Source organism: Globicephala melas, chromosome 17 (assembly GCF_963455315.2).
Source record: "Globicephala melas chromosome 17, mGloMel1.2, whole genome shotgun sequence".
NCBI lineage: Eukaryota > Metazoa > Chordata > Mammalia > Artiodactyla > Delphinidae > Globicephala > Globicephala melas.
Window position 1 is genome coordinate 72,999,595 of NC_083330.1, and position 19,733 is coordinate 73,019,327.

A 19,733-nucleotide genomic window follows, 5' to 3' on the forward strand; every position below is an offset into this window, starting at 1 on the left:
CATTGCGGTGGCTTCTCTTGCAGAGCATGGGCTTTAGGCACATGGGCTTCAGTAGTTGTGGCACATGGGCTCAGTAGTTGTGGTTCGTGGGCTCTAGAGCATAGGCTCAGTAGTTGTAGCGCACGGGCTTAGTTGCTCTGCAGCATGTGAAATCTTCCAAGACCAGGGCTCGAACCCGTGTCCCCTGCACTGGTGGGCGGATTCTTAACCACTGCGCCACCAGGAAAGCCCATGTTGATTGTTTCTTGTGCTGTGAATAAGCTTTTCAGTTTGATGTAGTCCACTTATTAATTTTTGCTTTTGTTACTTGTGCTTTTGGTATCATATCCAAAAAAGACCAATGTCAAGTAATTTTTCCTGTTCTTTTATTTTTTTCCTAGGATTTTACTATTTGAGTTCTTAGTCTTTAAGCCTTTTTGAGTTAATTTTTGCAAGATGCAGGTCCAATTTCATTCTGCATGTGGTTTTCCAGTTTTTTTCCAGCACCATTTATTGAAGGGCCTGTCCTTTTCCTAATGAGTATCCTTGGCTCTAGTGTCAAGCATTAGTTGACCATATATGTGAGAGTTTACTTCTAGGCTCTATATTCGGTTCCATTGGGCTATGTGTCTGTTGATAGGCCAGTACCATACTATTTTGATTACAATAGCTTTGCAGTATAGTTTGAAATCAGGAAGTGTGATGCCTCCAGCTTTGCTCTTCTTTCTCAGAATTGCTTTGGCTAGTCAAGCTCTTTTATAGTTCCATGCAAATTTTAGGATTGTTTTTTCTACTTCTGTGAAAAATGCCATTAGAATTTTCATAGGGGTTCTATTAATCTATATGTGGCTTTGGGTAGCATGGGTATTTTAACAGTATTAACTATTTGATCTATAAATAGGGGGTAACATTCCATTTATTTGTATCTTTTTCAATTTCTTTCATCAAAGTCTTGTAGTTTTTAGTGTATAGATCTCAGATATGTTAGTGTTTGCTTAATATGTTTAGGTGCTTTGATGTTGACTGCACATGTATTTGTGATTGTTATATCTTCTTGATGAACTGACTCCTTTATCATTACATAATAAACTTGTCTCTTTTTACTGTTTTTGGCTTAAAGTCTGTTTTGTCTGCTATAAGCATAGCTATCCCTGCTCTTTTTTGACTTCAACTTGCATAAAATATTATTTTCCAACCCTTCACTTTGAACCTATGTGTGTCCTTAAAGCTGAGCTAAGTCTCTTGTAGGCAGAATATAGCTAGGTCCTGTTTTTTGTTTTTTTGTTTTTTTTAATGCATCCATCCACTCTGTGTCTTTTTTGATTGGAAAAGTCAATCTATTTACATTTAGAGTAATTATTGATAGGTAAGGGCCTACTAACGCTATCTTATTAATTGTTTTCTGGCTATTTTGTAGTTTCCTTGTTCATTTCTTCCTTTCTTGCTGCCTTCCTTTGTGAACTGATGATTTTCTGTGGTGTTAGGCTTTCATTCTTTTCTCTTTATATTTTGTGAATCTACATGAAAATCTTCTGGTTTTTGCTTTGTGGTTACCTCGAGGCTTACATAAAACATCTTATAGATATAACAGTGCATATTATGCTGATAGCAATTTAACTTCGATCACAGAAAAACTCTACCCTTAAAGGAAATTTTTGTAAATATACTCAGGTGCCTTACATTGCCTAAATGAAACTGTTTCAAACACATGCAAACACTTGACTGTATCTTCTAAAGGAACTGTTTACTTAATTTGAGAGACCAAGAAAGAGTTAGGTGGCTGAGAGCTTGAAGGCAGAGCTGCCAAGAATTCCATTCTGCTGCAGATGAAAAGCAGCGCTCCACCCCCTTTCCTTGATGGATGGTTTTTACTTTCTTTTGCATGAGAAATGAAGTGGTTCAGAGGGCAAGACCTATGTCTTTTTCAATTTTGCAGCTTAACACCCAGCATAGTGCATGAGTAGAGGAAGATGTTTAATTTTATGTTAGTAAGGTATTTATTTAAGTTTGTTAATGAATATTGGACAAATTGGGTTGTGTATGCTTCATTGTTTTCATTTTGTAAGGCAGGAGTTTCTCATCCTTAGTGCACATTAGAATCTTCCAGGGAGATTTTTAAAATACCTGCTCACATCTGCATCCCTAGATGATCTGACTCACTTGGTCTAGGGGAAAGCCTGCACATGGTGATGGTTACCAGCTCCCTAATTAGTCTGAGTGGTCAGAGGTGGGCTCCACTGGTAAGGAGGAAGAGGTAGGGTTATGATGAGTCAGCAGAACTGAACTCTGGTCTATGTTCTGTCACCAACTTGTTGTGTGATGTGAAGCAAGTTACTTGTGACTTGGGTCTCTGCTTTCTCAACTGTAAAATGTGAATGGTCAGTTTTAATCTTTTTAGTTCAGGAGCTCATTGTGAATACTGATCCTCTCTCTAGGAAAATATACCTCTGCATATTTACAGAAAGTTTGCATACTATTTCAAGGAATTCATGAGATCTCATGTATTGGTCAGGGTTCTTTTGGTTCAGGGACCCACCTGAAACTGGTATACACCAAAAGGCAGTGTCGTGGTCTGTGGTTCTCAAAAGTTTTGGAGAAGCTTCACCTTTAGGCTTGGCTGGATCCAGGAGCCCAAGGGATGCCATTAGGAGCCTATCTCTTTCTATCTTTTGACACTGCTGTTTGAGTTGTTGACTTTCTTTTCAGGAAGGGTCTCCCCAGATGATGGCAAATATGTCCATCAGCAACTCAGGCTGACAGTCCAGCATTTGAGCAACCCCAATATAAAGGGCACAACTTTTTCTCATGGTTCTGTCAAAAGTCCAGCCCAGGTCTGATGTTTCCCCTGTGGATAGAGGGATGGAGGCTGTACTGGCCACACGCCTGTCACTGTAACATGGCGAGGGCAGGCTCCACTGGAACCACATGGAGAGTGAAAGGGGGTGGTTTTCTCCCTCAAAGTTAGGATACTGTTTCCATGAGATGGGACAATGCATACTGGAAAGGCAAAGACTGCAGACGTCCATCTCACATTTGAAGGCTGTGTATCTATGGAACCCCTAGAGGTGCATTGCTCCAGGTTGAAAACCTCTGGACTCATGAGCCCTGAGGTCTCTCTCAGCACTAATAGTCTACAATGATAGGTAACACGGTGCTCTCATGAGCCCTATATTTGAAAAAATAAATAAATTAAAAAATATATATATATATATATGTAAGAAGAGCTGTTGATTCTTTCCCGTCTATGTTTAATTTTATATTCCCCTTATTTTCTGGAGTGCTAGATCTTTTAGCCCTGTGTTTTTGGACGGCAATAATGAAGATTAAGCATGCTTGGGAACTCCCAAAAAAAACCCATGGAGGAAATATAAGGACTTGGGATTTTAATCCTGGACTCCCAATTCCAAGCACAGCATTGTTTCCATGAAAATACTGCCTGATGTCTTGTCTTACATGTTTTCTCTGTCTTGAGAGATTTGCCCCATGGAATACTGGTTAACATGAATGAATTGTTCCTTCTCAATCATTTAGGTGGAACTGTTTTCCTAGTGACAGTGGCCTGGTACACCATCATTTAGAAACAGGGTAGTTTTTGTTCGTTTAAAGCTGACCCTTTTATTTAAGAAAATAATACATCCAGTGATTTTTACCTACCTCTTGGGGCTATACTTATCTAGTTTATATTACCTCCTGTTATTCAGGAAGTGAGCCTCAGCTAGGGGCACATGTCTGCAATCAGTGAGTGTGACAATTAGGACCGTGTCCAGAAAACCCTGGGTAATTAGTGGGAGAGGAGGTTGTTAGGTTTGGCATGCTGCAACATCTTGGGGTTCCTGAATTGCTAAGACCAGCATAAATGAACTTGTGTGTGTGTGTGTGTGTGTGTGTGTGTGTGTGTGTGTGTGTGTGTGTGTGTGTGTGTGTGTGTGTGTGTGTGGTATGCAGGCCTCTCACTGTTGCGGCCTCTCCCGTTGCGGAGAAGAGGCTCCGGACGCGCAGGCTCAGCGGCCACAGCTCACGGGCCCAGCCGCTCCGTGGCACGTGGGATCTTCCAGGACCGGGGCACGAACCCGTGTCCCCTGCATCGGCAGGCAGACTCTCAACCACTGCACCACCAGGGAAGCCCTACTTTTTTTTTTTTTTAAATAGTGTAATTTCAAAGGCAGTGATACAGCCCAGAGAAAAAGGACAGGATTTTTGTCTGAATTATGAAGTCATTTAGCTATTTAACCTAGTACCTCAAAAAAAAAAAAAAAAAATCTAGTACCTCTAATGACAATCTCATGGAACAAACAAAATGATTCACTGCTTAAGTTGCCAAAGATTTATTGCTTAGCTTCTACAGATATTTAGAGGATGAGCCTAAAGGATGAACAAAACGTGGCTTCTTAATGTGTAAACAAATTTCGCTGAAGGAAAGGAATAAAGTGAATGATCTGGAAAAAATACATTCACTTACTTTCTTCGATCATAATCCATGGTAGAGTACATGATAAATAGCCATGAGGATTTCTCTAAATAGGGTCTCTCGGCCCACGTCACAATTCCGATACTTCTGTCTTTGAATTCTTCAAAGTACTGGATGTTTATTATTCATGCTACTTCTCTAACAACTTGTGCACATACTCTTCCCCTCAGCGACCTGGGTTCGAGTCCTAGCTCTGGCACTTACTTAGTAGGCTGAGTCAATTAACCACTGTTCACATCTTGTGACATTTCCTTCTAATCTTTGTCTTCTGCATTTTTAATTATTGACATATTATTGCATAATTTTGTATCCTGCCTTTCTCACCTAAATTAAGCTCTTCATTTCCCCATGTTATTGAAAGCTCCTCTTTATGTTTTATTTTAAATGACTGCTTATTATACATTTGCATGGACACACCATGATCTTCATGCCCCTTCCTCTGCTATCAGAGGAGTTTCACACAGCGGGTGGCACAATTAGATTCACAGTGGTAGCTGTCTGGAGGGTGAGTAGGAAGGGTGCAGATTGGGAGGGACCAGGGTGACTGAGAACTACTTTTATTAAATGATTGTTATAGGTGGAGTCAGAGCAGCTCTGCTGAAGAGGACCCTTAAGGTCTTTTAGTCCAGTTCCCTCATTTTATGGTGAAGAATCAATGGGAGACTCAGGTAAAACGACTTCTCCAGGGTCTCCCAGCCTCACCTGGGGCTCCCTAACAGTCCAGTGCTCTTTCTATTCTGGTCCAATCACAGCCAAGTAGTGGCTGAACGTCAGCTGAAACCCACTCCCGGGGGAATGTTTCATTAGCAGATAGAGGTCTAGTCTTGAAATACATTTGGCAGTTCTTTTTTTTTTTTACAGATTGTCAGTATGATTAGTAATTACTGGCTGCTGGCTGAAAATAATTTCCTGCCTACCCAAACAAAGCAAATTAAGGAGAACAAATGATGTAACCCTGTTCAAAAAAAGGCCACTGGGAAGCTATTATTATCTCAGACTTATAAATGGGAAGATGAGAATAGGGAGACTGGACAACTTGTCCAAAGTGATCAGCCCAAATTAGAAGTCAGAATTCCTGATGGCTACCCAAGGGCAAGACCTCTGCTGACAGTTTAGCTTTGTTGGCCAGAGGGAAGGCCAAGTTAAACAGGACATAATTAGGGGCAAAATTCCATGCTTTCTCCTGCTCTGTGACCCCCTGACTAAGAAGCTTTTGCCAAATTTCCTCACTGCTATATCAACCCTCTGACCCCCATGCAGTCAGCAAGATGAGGCAGAAATGTCGGGAGAGGATAAAACTCTTCCACTGCTTCCTAAGCATGCCCCACTGGGCACGTGGCTTCATCTCTCAGACCTCAGATATCCCATCTGGAAAGGGGGACGAGAGGTAATTGCCCGCCCAGCACAGTGATCCAAAATGTAAAGTGAGAGAGTATATTTCCAAAACACATTTGCCAGGGCTTCTTTGCTGGCAGGTGAGAGAATGCCTGTTCAAAAGGGTTTAGGCATACAGAGTGAAGTAAGTCAGAAAGAGAAAAACAAATACCGTATGCTAACACATATATACGGAATCTAAAAAAAAACGGTACTGATGAACCTAGTTGCAGGGCAGGAATAAAGAGGCAGACATAGAATGGACTTGATGACACGGGGTGGGAGGGGGAAGCTGGGGCGAAGTGAGAGTAGCATTGTCGTACATACATTACCGAGTGTAAAATAGCTGGCTGGTGGGAAGCAGCAGCATAGCACAGGGAGATGGGCTCCATGCTTTGCGATGACCTGGTGGGGGTGGGATAGGGAAGGTGGGAGGGAGGCTCAGGATCTTGGGAGGGGATATGGGGACACGTGTATGCATATGGCTGATTCGCTTTGTTGTGCAGCAGAAACTAACACAGTATTGTGAAGTAATTATACTCCAATAAAGATCGATTAAAAAAAAAGTGCTTAGGCAAAGCAGAAATTTACAGCAAGAACTGGGTGCCAGCAGTGACCACCTTTCCCTGCAAAAGTTAAGGTAATAATACTAGGACTTGCTCCCAATCCCTACTAGAGAGGGAGCCTAGGCCTTGCATGACTTGTCTCATTAAATCCTTGTAAACTACGAGATGCCTCATTTTACCAACCTTGCTTGATACTGGGGCAAACCAAGGCCTGAAGACCAGGATGCCATCAGACAGAACTACAAGGTTGGATTATCTGACTCCAGACCCCAGTCTCCAGACCTCCATGCTCTTTCGCCTTCAGGATTTGAGGAAGGACAGACAGGCATTTGCAAAGCACTTGCATCCTGGCATTGTGACAATTTTTTGAGGGAGGTATAATTATCCTCTTATCTCTACAAGGGAAAAATATTTGTCCTCTCTTAGGAGTTTGGATTTAAAGGAGCAGGTGCATTATGTACTCTTTTCCTTATGGCTTGGGTCCAAACCCAGTCAGCAGGCCAGCGTGTCTGTGACTAAAAAGAAAGCAACTTGACCTTGGTCGGCTTACGCTGAAGTCCTGCAAGTTGAGGATGGTGGCTTCTCAGACCTTGAGTGTAGCTGTGTGAATAATTAATAAATGGACATTTTCTGAGTGATCTCTGTGGGTGAGGCTCTGTGCTGATCAGTCACATTTGCCTCCTCGTTTAAGACTCACAGCCACTCTGTGGGATGGTATTATTTCCATTTGACAGATGAGGAAATCGAGGCTCAGAGAGTTTAAGTGACATGTCCTGGGGTATTGAGCGAGTAAACAGCAGAGATAGAGTTTGGATCCACAAATGTCAGATTCTGGATTTAGGACACTGTCTATCATTCCTCAGTGGTTTCATTCGGAATCAGCACCAGAAACCTTCTAGGCCTCTGGTTAATGAGATCAAAACAAACCACAGAGATGCTTTGTGTCACACTACATTACAGAAAATCAGACTGGAAGGGCCATCCAAGACCAGGATATTTAGTGGTCCTTGAGTTTTGGGGGATGCCAAAATTCTTTGACACTTTTCTCGGAAAAATGCACGTAGCACAGATACACAAACTCTTGCTTACAAGTCTGGGGAAAAAATTGTCCTTTCCTTCATTTTCTTGTGCCTTCACATCAAGTGTGAATTTAGTATGATGAAAGGAAGTCATAGTCAGTATACTTCCCAGTAGACTATGAGTTCCTATGTTACTCATAGTTCTTTAGAGACACAGAACCAATGAGGGGTGTGTGTGTTTATCTATCATCTATCTACCATTCTATCATTCTATCATCTATCTATCATTCTATCTATCTATCTTTCTATCTATCATTCTATCTATCATTCTATCTATCTATATATCTATCTATCTGTCTATCATTCTATCCATCTATCTATATATCTGTCTATCTATCTATCTGGAGTGGAGAGAGTTATCTTAATGAATTGGCTCATGTGATTGTGCGGGGTGACAAGTCCAAATCTGCAGGACAGGCTGGCAGACTGGAGACCCAGGAAAGAGTCAATATTGTAGCTTGAGTCCAAAGGCAGTCTGGAGGCAGAATTTTCTCTTCTTCCGGGGACCTCAGTCTTTTCTCTAAGACTTCAACTGATTGGATGAAGCCTACCCACATTACCAGGGGGCATCTGCTTTATTCAAAGTCTGCTGATATGAACAGTAAGCACATCTAAAAAATACCTTCACAGCAACATCCAGATTGATGTTTGGCCAAGCACCTGGGCACTATGGCCCAGCCAAGCTGATACAAAAAATCGACCATCACAGCTCCTCAAAGCAGAGCCTGGGTCTTATCTGACTCTGTGTCCCCAGGGCTGAGCAGTGAGTGTGCCCTGCACAGTGGGTACTCAGGACATGTAGGTACATGAATGAGTCAAATTCTAAAGCTCCCAGGATGACCTTAGAGGAAGCAAGGAAAGAGAAAGAACATCATGCTCAGCTCAGAAGAGTGGATGTGAGTCCAAGAAGCAATTGGGAATCATTGAAACTTTATTTTTTTAATTTAATTTTGATTGGAGTATAATTGTTTGTTTCTGCTGTACAGTGAAGTGAATCAGCTGTATGTATACCTATATCTCCTCCCTCTTGGACCTCCCTCCTACCCCCCATCCCCCCAGCCTAGGTCATCCCAGAGCACGGAGCTGAGCTCAGCTCCGTATGCTCTACAGCAGGTTCCCACTAGCTATCTGTTCTACCCATGGTAGTGTATATACGTCAATCCTAATCTCCCAGTTCGTCCCACCCTCCTCTTACCCCGCTGTGTCCACACATCCAATCTCTACGTCTGCGTCTCTATTCCTGCCCTGGAAATAGGTTCACCTGTACCATTTTTCTAGATTCATTGAAGAGTTGTGGGTTAGGGAGGTGAACGTGGCAGTGACATGCAGGGGCCTTGGCAAAGGTGACCTTGCAGACGTAGCTCATCAGAGCAACCTTGGCGGGGATCCATGCCTGCTGAGACCTGCAGAGCGAGGGCTGGGCTGGAGCCTGGCCATCAGGAGGTCTGGTCTCCATGCTGTCTCTGCCACCAGCAGGCTGTGGACCCTTGGTCGCCTCACCTTCCTGGACTCAGGTCTTGCTTCTGTGGTTGGGTCATCAACTGGCCATCTGTAGGCAGGATCCAGGCTGCAATGGGGTTGATTGATTCAGGTAAATTTTTAAAAGCAGTTTAAATAAATGGCCAATATTTTTAAATGGGGGGCTTCCCTGGTGGTGCAGTGGTTAAGAATCCGCCTGCCAATGCAGGGGACAGGGGTTCGAGCCCTGGTCCGAGAAGATCCCACATGCCACGGAGCAACTAAGCCCGTGCGCCACAACTACTGAGCCTGCGCTCTAGAGCCCACGAGCCACAACTTCTGAGCCCACGTGCCACAACTACTGAATCCCGCACGCCTAGAACCCGTGCTCCACAACAAGGGAAGCCACCGCAGTGAGAAGCCCGCACACCACAATGAAGAGTAGCCCCTCCTTGCCACAACTAGAGAGGGCCCGTGTGCAGCAATGAAGACCCAACACAGCCAAAAATAAATAAATAAATTTATTTAAAAAATAAAATTTAAAAAAATGGGTAGATTTCACAGAATATTATGGACCTATGGCTTCTGAAAAATTGTGAAGGGCTGACAGCTCTGATCCTGATTTTACTGGGCATACAGGGCAGCTGCTGCCTCGCCAAAGTTGTTAGGCTCTTCCCGCTGTGATACAGAGGCTGCAGGCAGCCACTAGTCAGCACTGAGCTGGCATGGCTGTCGTTCATGCTTCTCTATTACCTGCCAGGCCTCTGCAAGCCTTGGAGTTTATGGTCCTTGCTCTAGATCCCTCCAAGGTCTTTTTACACTAATGCCAAGACATCCGGTGACTTGCCCCACTGTGTGTCGGGCACGGAGTGAGACAGTTTATGTGCATCTCAGAGGCAACACTCCAAGATTCTAAAGGCATAGGCTGAGCAGCCTCGGAGTAGAGTGAGCACAGGGGTCGGGCTGGCAAAGGCTAGGGAGGGAGTAATGAGAGAGACCACCTTCTCTGGCAAGTTGGATGGCTGCCAGCTGGGATAGCACTGAAATAATTTTTCTCTCATTTCCTGGGAATTCTTACGTAACATGCATTTTAAATATACATCTCAACACCTTCAAGAGTTTGGGAAAATTTTATTTCCCCAAATTATTCAAATTTGGGGAATTTGGACTGGAAACGTACACAAATGCTTAGTTACAGCCCTTCACTGCCTTGTGTGAGGATGCCCAGGGTGTACCTTATTACCTCCCGTAGGTGAATTCTCGAGCCCCACTCTCACTCGAAGTTGCTCAGTTAGAAGGACATGACCAAACTGCATTTTCTAGGATTCTTTTGGTGACAAGTGACAGAAAGCCAATTTGTAAGGGATCAGGTACAGGGGAAAATTTAGTGGAAAGACTTTTGCTTGTATCCAGCGGTAAGAACTTCAGGGACCATAGGATTATGTCCTTGATCTCGAGGAGTGTAGGCTGTTTCCCAAGAGCAAGGGGAGCCCATGAGAACACTAACTACATTTGATTTCTGCGTGGAAGACGTGTGGGATCTGGGGCCAGGAAGCCCGGCTTAGTCATCCGCTAGCTCAGGTAAATGGGTAAAGTCTGTTTCTTCATCTTTAAGACAGCTTCCTTCCTTGCAGGATTGTTTTGAGAATTAGCACAATGCCTGGCAATGTTCTGGCACACAGTAAGAGCTTAATACATGGCACTGTGGTCGTTATTATTCTAATAGCCAATCGGTGGTTCTGGAGTTGCTGAGATCCCCATGGTCTGGGGGTCTGGGGAGGGTTCAGAAAGGAGATGGGCTGCAGCTGGGCCTCGGAGGGTGGAGAGGATGTGAGTGGGCTGCCAGCAGGGTGGAGTCACCCCAGGGGAGGGCACAGTGTGTGCAGGGGTGAGGCAGGAGTTAGCACTGGGTGCTCAGGGGAAAGGGCAGACTGGCCTGGCTGGAGAGGAGGGTTCACGCAGGGGCAACTGGTTAGAACAACACTCGGCCCTTGTGACAGCTGGTTAGAACTGCCCTGTAATCCTCTCTGAAACGCCTGCCCCTTTGCCAAGTGGAAATTGGCATCCTTTGCTCTGGCCTGGGACTCTTTCTCCTTTGCCTGCGTACATGTAGCCTTGGGCAGTGGACCCAATGAATTGTCCTCATTCTCTGCCAAGTATCCAATTAAGAATTGCATACCTGGCACTGGCACTTCTGTGGAGCTGGCCTTAGGAGTGCGTCCAGAGAGTGGGTCAGCCAGGCTCAAGGAGGGCAACGTTCAGTGACCACAGAGTGGCCAGGCTGGGGTCCCTCTGACTTGGGATGGCTACTTGCCAGGCTTCTCTCCCTCTCTCCGTGCAGACAGAAGGGACTGGGGTGTCAGAGCAGGATTTAGACACCTTGGTACCCAGAACATTTTTCTTGGAGGAGCCCAGGGAAGTCATGCAGTGCCTACCAATATCATGTGCAACTTTCACTGCAGGCAACGCTGCAGCTTTTCCAACAGGTGGTTGCAGATCTTGTTTGCAAAACTCCCAGGGGGGCAGGCGGTGGGGTGGGGAGGCAGGAGTGGGGCTGTCTCACAGCTGCCCTTCATTCTGTTGAAAGCCTTAGCAGTTTGCAAGCTTTTCCTTACATTGAATTACGGACCAGCATGTATTCTTTTCCCGGTACTGATTTTTGTTTCACTTTTATTTATCTCACAGTTACAAGCGTGGATGACGTTTTCTTAATAGGTTTTAACAGGGTCTAAACTCTAGGAGGGGAGGTGTGTAAATAAACGATACAATGAAGGGAGCTGAGAGGGGAGGGAGTAGGGGGGTTAGGGCTGAGAACAGAGCCACACCCATCTGAAGGTTCCAAACTGGACTCTTGACCTCAGGGGTCCCTCTGAGGCAGGGCCACGTTGCCTAGTCCTGGGACAGGAGAGCAGGCTTGCTGGAGATGGCTCTTCAGCGTTCTCGCTCTGTAACAACCACCCTTTTGATTTTTACTCTCTGCCAAAGAACGGGTGACTCCCTTTCATCTGTGACAGCACTTCTTTCCCTCCATGGGGTGAATAAGACAGTCCCTGCCCACAAGGACATCACAGTCTAGTGGGGAAGAGAGATCTGGAAAGGAAACTATGCTGACAGGAGTACACCCTGGGATGGGGCGTCTATAAGGCACTAACAGGAAGACGAGGGCTCTCATCCACCCTGAAGCGTCCTTTCCCACCTCACCCCACCTCTGGTCCATCTCCTGTACTTTGCAGGTAAGATCAGCGGTCATCTTAATCTTTCCTATTTCTAGCTACTCTCTGTCAGTCGTACTCTACGGAATACTCACTGCACTGGGTCCTGCGCTAGATGCTTCTCATAGATTATTTCAGTTAACAACTTGAGGAAAGGATTTCTCAGATCCCCACCTCATGACTGAAGAAACCGAGGACAGAGCCGTGATGCAACCTGCCCAGGTACACAGGTAGAAAGAGGCAGAGCCAGAACCTGAATCCCCGCCGTCTGACCACACAGCCTACACTCCTCGCGCCCCTGATGTCAAAAGCTCTGCCTCTCTAGTGCTGAATCAAATCTCAGAGACAGAGTTTTGGGCGAGGTAGAAAAGGATATCTTGATTGCTTTGCCGGGCAAAGGGGGCCTCAAAAAACTACGTGTCCCAGCCCCCGGAGGATTTGATGAGGGGTTTTATAACAATGGTTCAAGGGCGGGGTCTCTGAAAAGATTAGGGTGTGTACAGGGCCTGCTCGCCTTTAATCTTGTCTCAGGTGGTCGCTATCCTAATGTTTTTTTTTTTACATCTTTATTGGAGTATAATTGCTTTACAATGGTGTGTTAGTTTCTGCTTTATAACAAAGTGAATCAGTTTTACGTATACATATGTTCCCATATCTCTTCCCTCGTGCATCTCCCTCCCTCCCACCCTCCCTATCCCACCCCTCTAGATGGTCACAAAGCACCAAGCTGATCTCCCTGTGCTATGCGGCTGCTTCCCACTAGCTATCTACCTTATGTTTGGTAGTGTATATATGTCCATGCCTCTCTCTCGCTTTGTCACAGCTTACCCTTCCCCCTCCCCATAAGAGAGAAAGACAAATACCATATGCTAACACATGTATATGGAATTTAAGAAAAAAAAAATGTCATGAATAACCTAGGGGTGTCCTAATCTTGATGAGCTCCTCTGGTCCCTTTAATCTGGCCTCAGGTGGTTTCTGGCTGCCCCTCCCTTGATTAGCAACTGTTGAATCCGCCCTTTGGAACTCAGGGTAGGTCATGGAGTCTTGCCTACAATCAACAGGGCACAAAACAGTCATCCGTGCCTGGGAGCCCCAGAGGGTCCCGCTCCATTCCCCACCCCCCACCCCCACCGATTCCACAGGACCTCAGCACTCCACAGCCCTAGTACAGCGTTCCTTGACAGGTGTCCCCTAACAAATTAGGGCTAGTCTGGGGGCTATTCAGAAGCAGATGAGACTGGGAAAGCACATAAGTAGATTGGAGGAAGTTGTGCAAAGCCTTGTATTTCACAGCTTCCATTTGGATTCGGTTCTACAGGCATCAGGGAAGCACTGCGGTGTTTTGAAGATCAGTGACCTCGGATTTGTACTTGAGGACTGTGTTTCTGGAAGTGGTGTGGGGAACGCACTGTGTGGAGCAGAGGGGGCAGAGAGGCCGAGGGAGGCTGATCAGGTTTTCCAGGTGAGAGGTGAGGGCGCAGGGAAGGCAACTACACTGATAAACGCCAAGTGAGTTCCAGGCATGGGGCTGAACATGTTCCTAATAATTGCATTTGATACTTACAATTGTGTGAGGTGGGGATTACAGCAGAGTCTCCCAATGTGGATATTCCTATAATTAGCCAGTGAGCTTTAAAGAGTGGTCTCCCCGTGTGGTCTGGACCAGCTCAACAGTATCCCTAGGGACTTGTTTAGGCATGCAGATCCTCCAGCCCTACCCTAGACCTACTGAATCAGAAACCCTGGGGGTGGATCCTCCCAGCAATTTCTGTTTTAACAACCCCTCCAGGTGACTGATTGCAGCTCAGGTGGATTCGAGGTTAGGTATCTTCTCTGACCTGGGGATTAGGCCACATGCTTCCCAGCCCCCCCAAACCAGGTGCACGGTTGGTCTGATGCTGTGAGGACAAGAGCTGCAGGGTTCCCAGGGGAGAGTTGTTCTTCAATCAGGAATTGATTAAGTGCCCTGTGTATACTCAGTGTCTCGCTAAATGCTCTCAGGCATTCGAAGGCCCAGCTTCAGAACCCACTTCCAAGGATTTTAAAATACGTTATTTATCTATTCACTCAACAAACAACTCTTGAGCACCTATGATGGGACAAGTCAGTCACTGTGCTGGGCATGTGATGCAACTGTGATCAGGATAGAAAAGGTTGCCACCCTCAGCTTCTGCATCCTAGGTGAAAATAAAAGGAAACCAGTAAGTTAAAAACAATGATGTATACTGTAAAGGAGGTGAAGCAGGGTCAAATTCAAGAGTATCTGAGAGAGAGAGGTGGGAGGCATGGAGGCTGTCTCTCGGAGAAAGAGAAACTTGAGCCGGGATCGAATTACAAGCCAGGCGCAAAGATGTGCAAAGGGCAATCCAGACAGAGGCTGGTGCCGAGTGTCCGAGGTGGGTGAGAGCTCGGGGAGCTTGAGGCTGAGGCAGGAGGCCCGTGGGCTGGATGGTGGTGAGACGGAGCCAGGGACAGACGCAGCCGTGAGATAGCAGCAGTGCCTGTCAGGTACACGCAGGACCAAGGAATCCTCCCTAGGCTGATGGGCCCCACCTGTGATTCCAGCACCTGGAAGTCGTGTGATTCGTCCTTGACCTTGAGATGCAAGGAGCCTCTGGATCCCTTAATCCAAGCTCAGCCTCCAGGAAAGCCAGTTATGTGTCTGTCGACCTTTTTCTCTTTCTCTCAAAGAAAAATCAACCAAGAGAGGGCACCTTCCAGAAGAGGAGCCCATTGAAGGCTTTACAGAGGTCCCACACTCAGAAACGCCCACGTCAGAGATGAAGTGTCCACAGCCTAAGTCTAACAGTCCAGTTTTACTGGTGAAATCATGGTGCAGGGAGCAGACGGGGCTCCACACCACTCAGAAGGGGCTGCCCCTGACGATGAGTTTCATGCCCTTTTCTCCACCTTCTAATGCTGGGCATGAACTCACTGACCCTCAGCCCTAAACCCAGCCTTTTCTACTCTGCTCTGAGATGCTGGGACTGGGACTCTGAAACCACATTCCTATCCCCCGACGGGCTCTGCGTTAGGTTCTTCCATAGCAGGTGCCAGAGGGCGTCTATGAAGACACAGGAACACTGTATACTTCAGTCTGTTCCTCCTCTCAGTTGTCGCTAGTTGACCCCAGGAGTCAGATGGGCTGCGGTGACAGGTTCCACACTCCAGGGTCAACTTCCGTGTGCCCACGACAAAGAAAGGCCCCCACTAGCCAGCTGCAGCCCTTTCCTTAGACGTCCGTGTTCCAGCTCCACAGGGCCCCTCCTCGGAGCTTCGAAGCGTTAGTCACCCCAGACTCTCCTTCCGTGTCCCAGCCCTGGGCTGCTGGCTGCTTCTGCAGTTGTGACTCTGTGATTTCCCAGTGTTCCCTTTTTTTTCTTTTCATTTCTCTCACACCTGGTTGATGATTCTTTATACCAGCTTCTCTCTGTTCAAGTGACTGGTTAGAATTTCTGTCTCCTGATGGGACCCTGAGATGTACTACTTCTTAATTTCAAGTATAGTTTAAAAAAGCTCCTTAGCATCCTTTTTCTCCTCTGGTCCTCATTTCCTTCCTGTAAATCAGGGCTTGTTCATGTTACCAGGGAAACTGAGGCCCAGGCTGCTCAGGCCCCTCAAGTAGTAAGTGGTAGGGTCAAGTAGGAAGAAGTCAAGTGGTAACTTGGCTTCAGGTTCCCTGCTATGAAGGGCACTGTGCATCCTTCCAAAGCCTGGCTGCTTGTCCTGGTTACAAGGGAATAATCCAGGATTCCCGCCTTGACTTGTGAAGTTGAGGTTATTATGCACTTTGTTACAAGCATTATAAAACCTATGCGTTAGGGAATACATTCCTTGGAAATAAAAAGGCAAGAACTAGAACTTGTTAGTAAGTGCCCATGATAAATTCCAAAAGGAAGAAGACATCTCAATAAAATAGGATTTTTCTATGAGGCTTACAGTTCTGAAAGGATTTTACTGTGAAAATGACGTACTTTCCAGTTTAGCTCTTGTTCCTCTCTACGTGACATTATATGGGTTGTATGTTTTACAGCGAGTATTTTAGTTGTGCATTTTTCTATATGTCTTGTATTTATAGGAGTTTTGGAGCGCATGAAGAAAATGTGTGTTTATCCATAGTATCAGGGAATAGAGCTTCTCCTTAGGGTATTCTATTGGAATGACTGTAATCATCATGTTGATTGACCATTTAAAAACAGAATAACGTGACAAACACTTACACGGTATTTACAAGATCCCAGGCACTGTTCTGAGCGCTTCATGTATACTAACTTACATAATTTCCAAAACAACCCTAAGATAGGACTGTTATCTCATTAAGGCACAGGGAGGTTAAGTAACTTGTCCAGGGTCACACAGCTGATAGGTATGAGAGCTGGGACTTGACCCCATGATACCTGGCTCCAGAATTCTTGTTCTTATCCAGTACACTGATCCTATTTCCAAACTCCTCCTTTTTTTGCATCTGCAGTTGCCGGGTAGTCAGGTTATATGATCTCTAAAAAATAAGAAAAAGCAAGGATGATCCAAGTTTGTAGAGCGTGCAGTCATGGTGGTGCAATGTTACTTTGACAGGGTGCTGCCAGCATTGCCCAACCTCGTCGGTGCTGGGGAGGGTGATGGATGGCATGTGTTCATCCTCCCAGTTGTCCACGTCTCTCTGTATCTCACCCTTTGGAAGTGCTCTGCATGCTGGCTCTGGGACTGGCCATGCAACTTGTTGTATTAGATTCCTATCTTGCATGACAACTTTCTACAACCTTAGCAGCCTAAAACAACATACATTTATTGTCTCAAAGTTTCTGTGGGTCAAGGATCTGGGCATGGCTTGGTGGGTCCTTAAAGTTTCACAAGGCTGCAGTCAAGGTATCAGCTGGGCTCTCTTCCTTTCTATAGCTCAGATTCCTCTTCCACGTTCGAAAGGCTATTGGCAGAATCCAGTTCCTTGCAGCTGTAGGACTGATGTCTGTTTTCCTGCTGGCTGTCAGCTGGAGGCTACTCTCAGCATCTAGAGGTCACTCATGGTTCCTTTCCATGTGGCCCAACATGACAGCTCACTTCTTCAAGGCCAGAGGGAGAAACTCTAATGCCAGTCTGCTAACAGGTAGTCTGTTAGCAGGAAATCACTCACTGCAAATCATGTGAGTGACAGTCCCACCTATGCCATATTCTATTGACCAGAAACAAGGCACAGGTGCCATCTGTATCCAGGAGTAGGGGGTTATACATGGGTATAACTCACTGGGGCTCATCTTAGAACTCTGTCTACCGTGATTGTTTTGACCAGTGGGACGGTAGCAAACTTGACCCAAGCAGAAGCTTGGAAATGTGCTTGCATGTTTCTGCTGGGCCCCTGGCATTACTGTGAGGCCATGCCTGCCTAATCTCCTGCAAGGAAGGAAGAGACATGTAAAGAAGCTCCGAGGCCTCCCAATCAGAGCTTAGACCAATTTAGAACCAGTCCAACTCCAAACACATGAAAGAGCCCAGCCCAAATCCGCAGAGTTGCCTGTCCAACCTGCAGCTGACTGCAGATGCATGAATAAGCCCAGTCAAGACCAGAAGCACCATCTGGCCCATAAATTCGTGAGCAGTAATAAATGGTTGTTGTCTCAGCTGCTCAGCTTAGGTGATTTGTTATGTAGCACTATCGTGTCAATGCTAACCGATACAGAATTACCATTTGCTGCATACCCACTCTTTGCCAGGTGCCATGTTAGTTTTTCCATGTCTGTTTTCTCATTTAATCCTCAAAACAGCCCTGCAGGAGAGCTTGGGTCTATTCAGTATTTTCATTACTGATGTGGGTAAGAATATTAAGGTTATGATTACTAATGGCCAAAAAGCACGTGAAAAGATGCTCAACATCACTAATCATTAGGGAAATGCACATCAATACATTGAGATACCACCTCACACCCAATAGGATGGCTACTATTAAAAAGAAAACCGAGAAAATCATAAGTATTGGCAAGGACGTGAAGAAATTAGAGCCCTTGTGCGCTGTTGGTGGGGATATAAAATGGTGCAGCTTATAGGTAAAACAGTGTGGCAGTTGCTCAAAAATTAACCATAGAATTACCGTATAATCCCGCAATTCCACTTCTAGGTTCGTACCAAAAAGAATTGAAAGCAGGATCTCAAAGAGATATTTGTACACCCATTTCAGAGCAGCATTATTTACAATAGCTAAAAGGTGAAAACAACCCAAGTGTTTGTCGATGGATGAGTAGATAAACAAAATGAGGTGTGTGTGTATATATATATATATATACACACATATATACATACACATATATATATACACATACATACATACATACAGCGGATATTCAGCCTTAAAGAGGAAGGGCATTCTGATGCATGTTAAATTCTGGCTACATAGACTCAAGTATTCTGACACATGCTACAGCATGGATGAACCTTGAGGACATTATGCTAAGTAAAATAAGCCAGTCGCAGGAGGACACTGTATGATTCCATTTGTCTGAGGTAATAGCCAGATTCATAGAGAGAGAACGCAGGACGGTGGTTGCCAGGGGCTGGGGGGCGGGAAGGGGGAGGGGAGTTAGTGTTCAATGGGAACAGAGTTCCAGTTCTGGAAGATGAAAAGAGTTCTGGAGATGGCTGGTGGTGCTGGTTGCACAACAGTGTGAATGGACTTAGTAGCACTAAACTGTACACTTGAAACGGTTAAGATGGTAAATTTTATGTTATGTGTATTTTCCCACAAGTTAAGATTATGATTTCTGTCTCATCTGCTTGCAATACAAATCCTCCTGTCAAGGGTGAACAAGGCATGGGAGCCGCCGAGCCCTTACACTCATAGGCTCTGATGGGAGCCTAGCTGGGTTCAGATCTGGGCTCTAGCTATGTGAGGCAGCGGTACGATCTTGGCAATGCTACCTAAGCTCTCCAAGCTGCAGCTGCCTCATTTGCAAAAAATCAAGATAATCATAGGACCTAACTCCTAGCATTATTGTGAGGGTTGAGTGATGGGATACAAGGAAGATGCTGAGCTCGGTGCCTGGCAAGAAGAAAGCACCCGGTAAATGTCAGCTGTTGTTGGTACCTGATAAAAGATAACACCCACCCCAGTGATCCTAAAAAACCACCCAGTACATGCTCGTCATTATGCAGAACATAAAGAACATAATTAAGAATCTTGGCAACTGAAAAACAGCATATGGTTTCATACCTACTGTGTGATCATAAGAACAAACAACTTGTTCTTTTCCCTTTGGGTTAGTATTTAAAATTAAGGGAAAATTGCCCACAATCAAGTCTGGGCATGATGAAAATGGGTCACAGTACAAAGCCTTCCACAGTCCAATGATTCAGTTAGTGTTGAAACAGCCAAGCCACAGCTCTGGATCCTCTTGTCAACTCCCTCCAGCTTACAGACCCCTTTCTCCTCTGAAGCCCTGAGCCTCTCTTGAAGGTCTTGGGATGTGATGGCTCACACCTGGAGCTACGTCTGATTTACCTTCCAGTACATCACTGTGCTGCTGACACTAAGAAGGCCTTTCTGAGCACCCAGAGGATTGGGTTCCTTTTGTCCTGAGCGCTTGGGGGACATAGTTTGAAGTTCCCT

The 19,733-nt window shown here is 45.5% G+C and overlaps 1 long non-coding RNA gene across 1 annotated transcript in view; it reads left to right on the top strand.

Annotated features, from left to right (window-relative positions):
* LOC115863263 (uncharacterized) overlaps positions 1-19,733 on the top strand; it is a 444,238-nt gene that overhangs the window by 26,992 nt on the left and 397,513 nt on the right. The gene's annotated exons all lie outside the window — the stretch shown is intronic.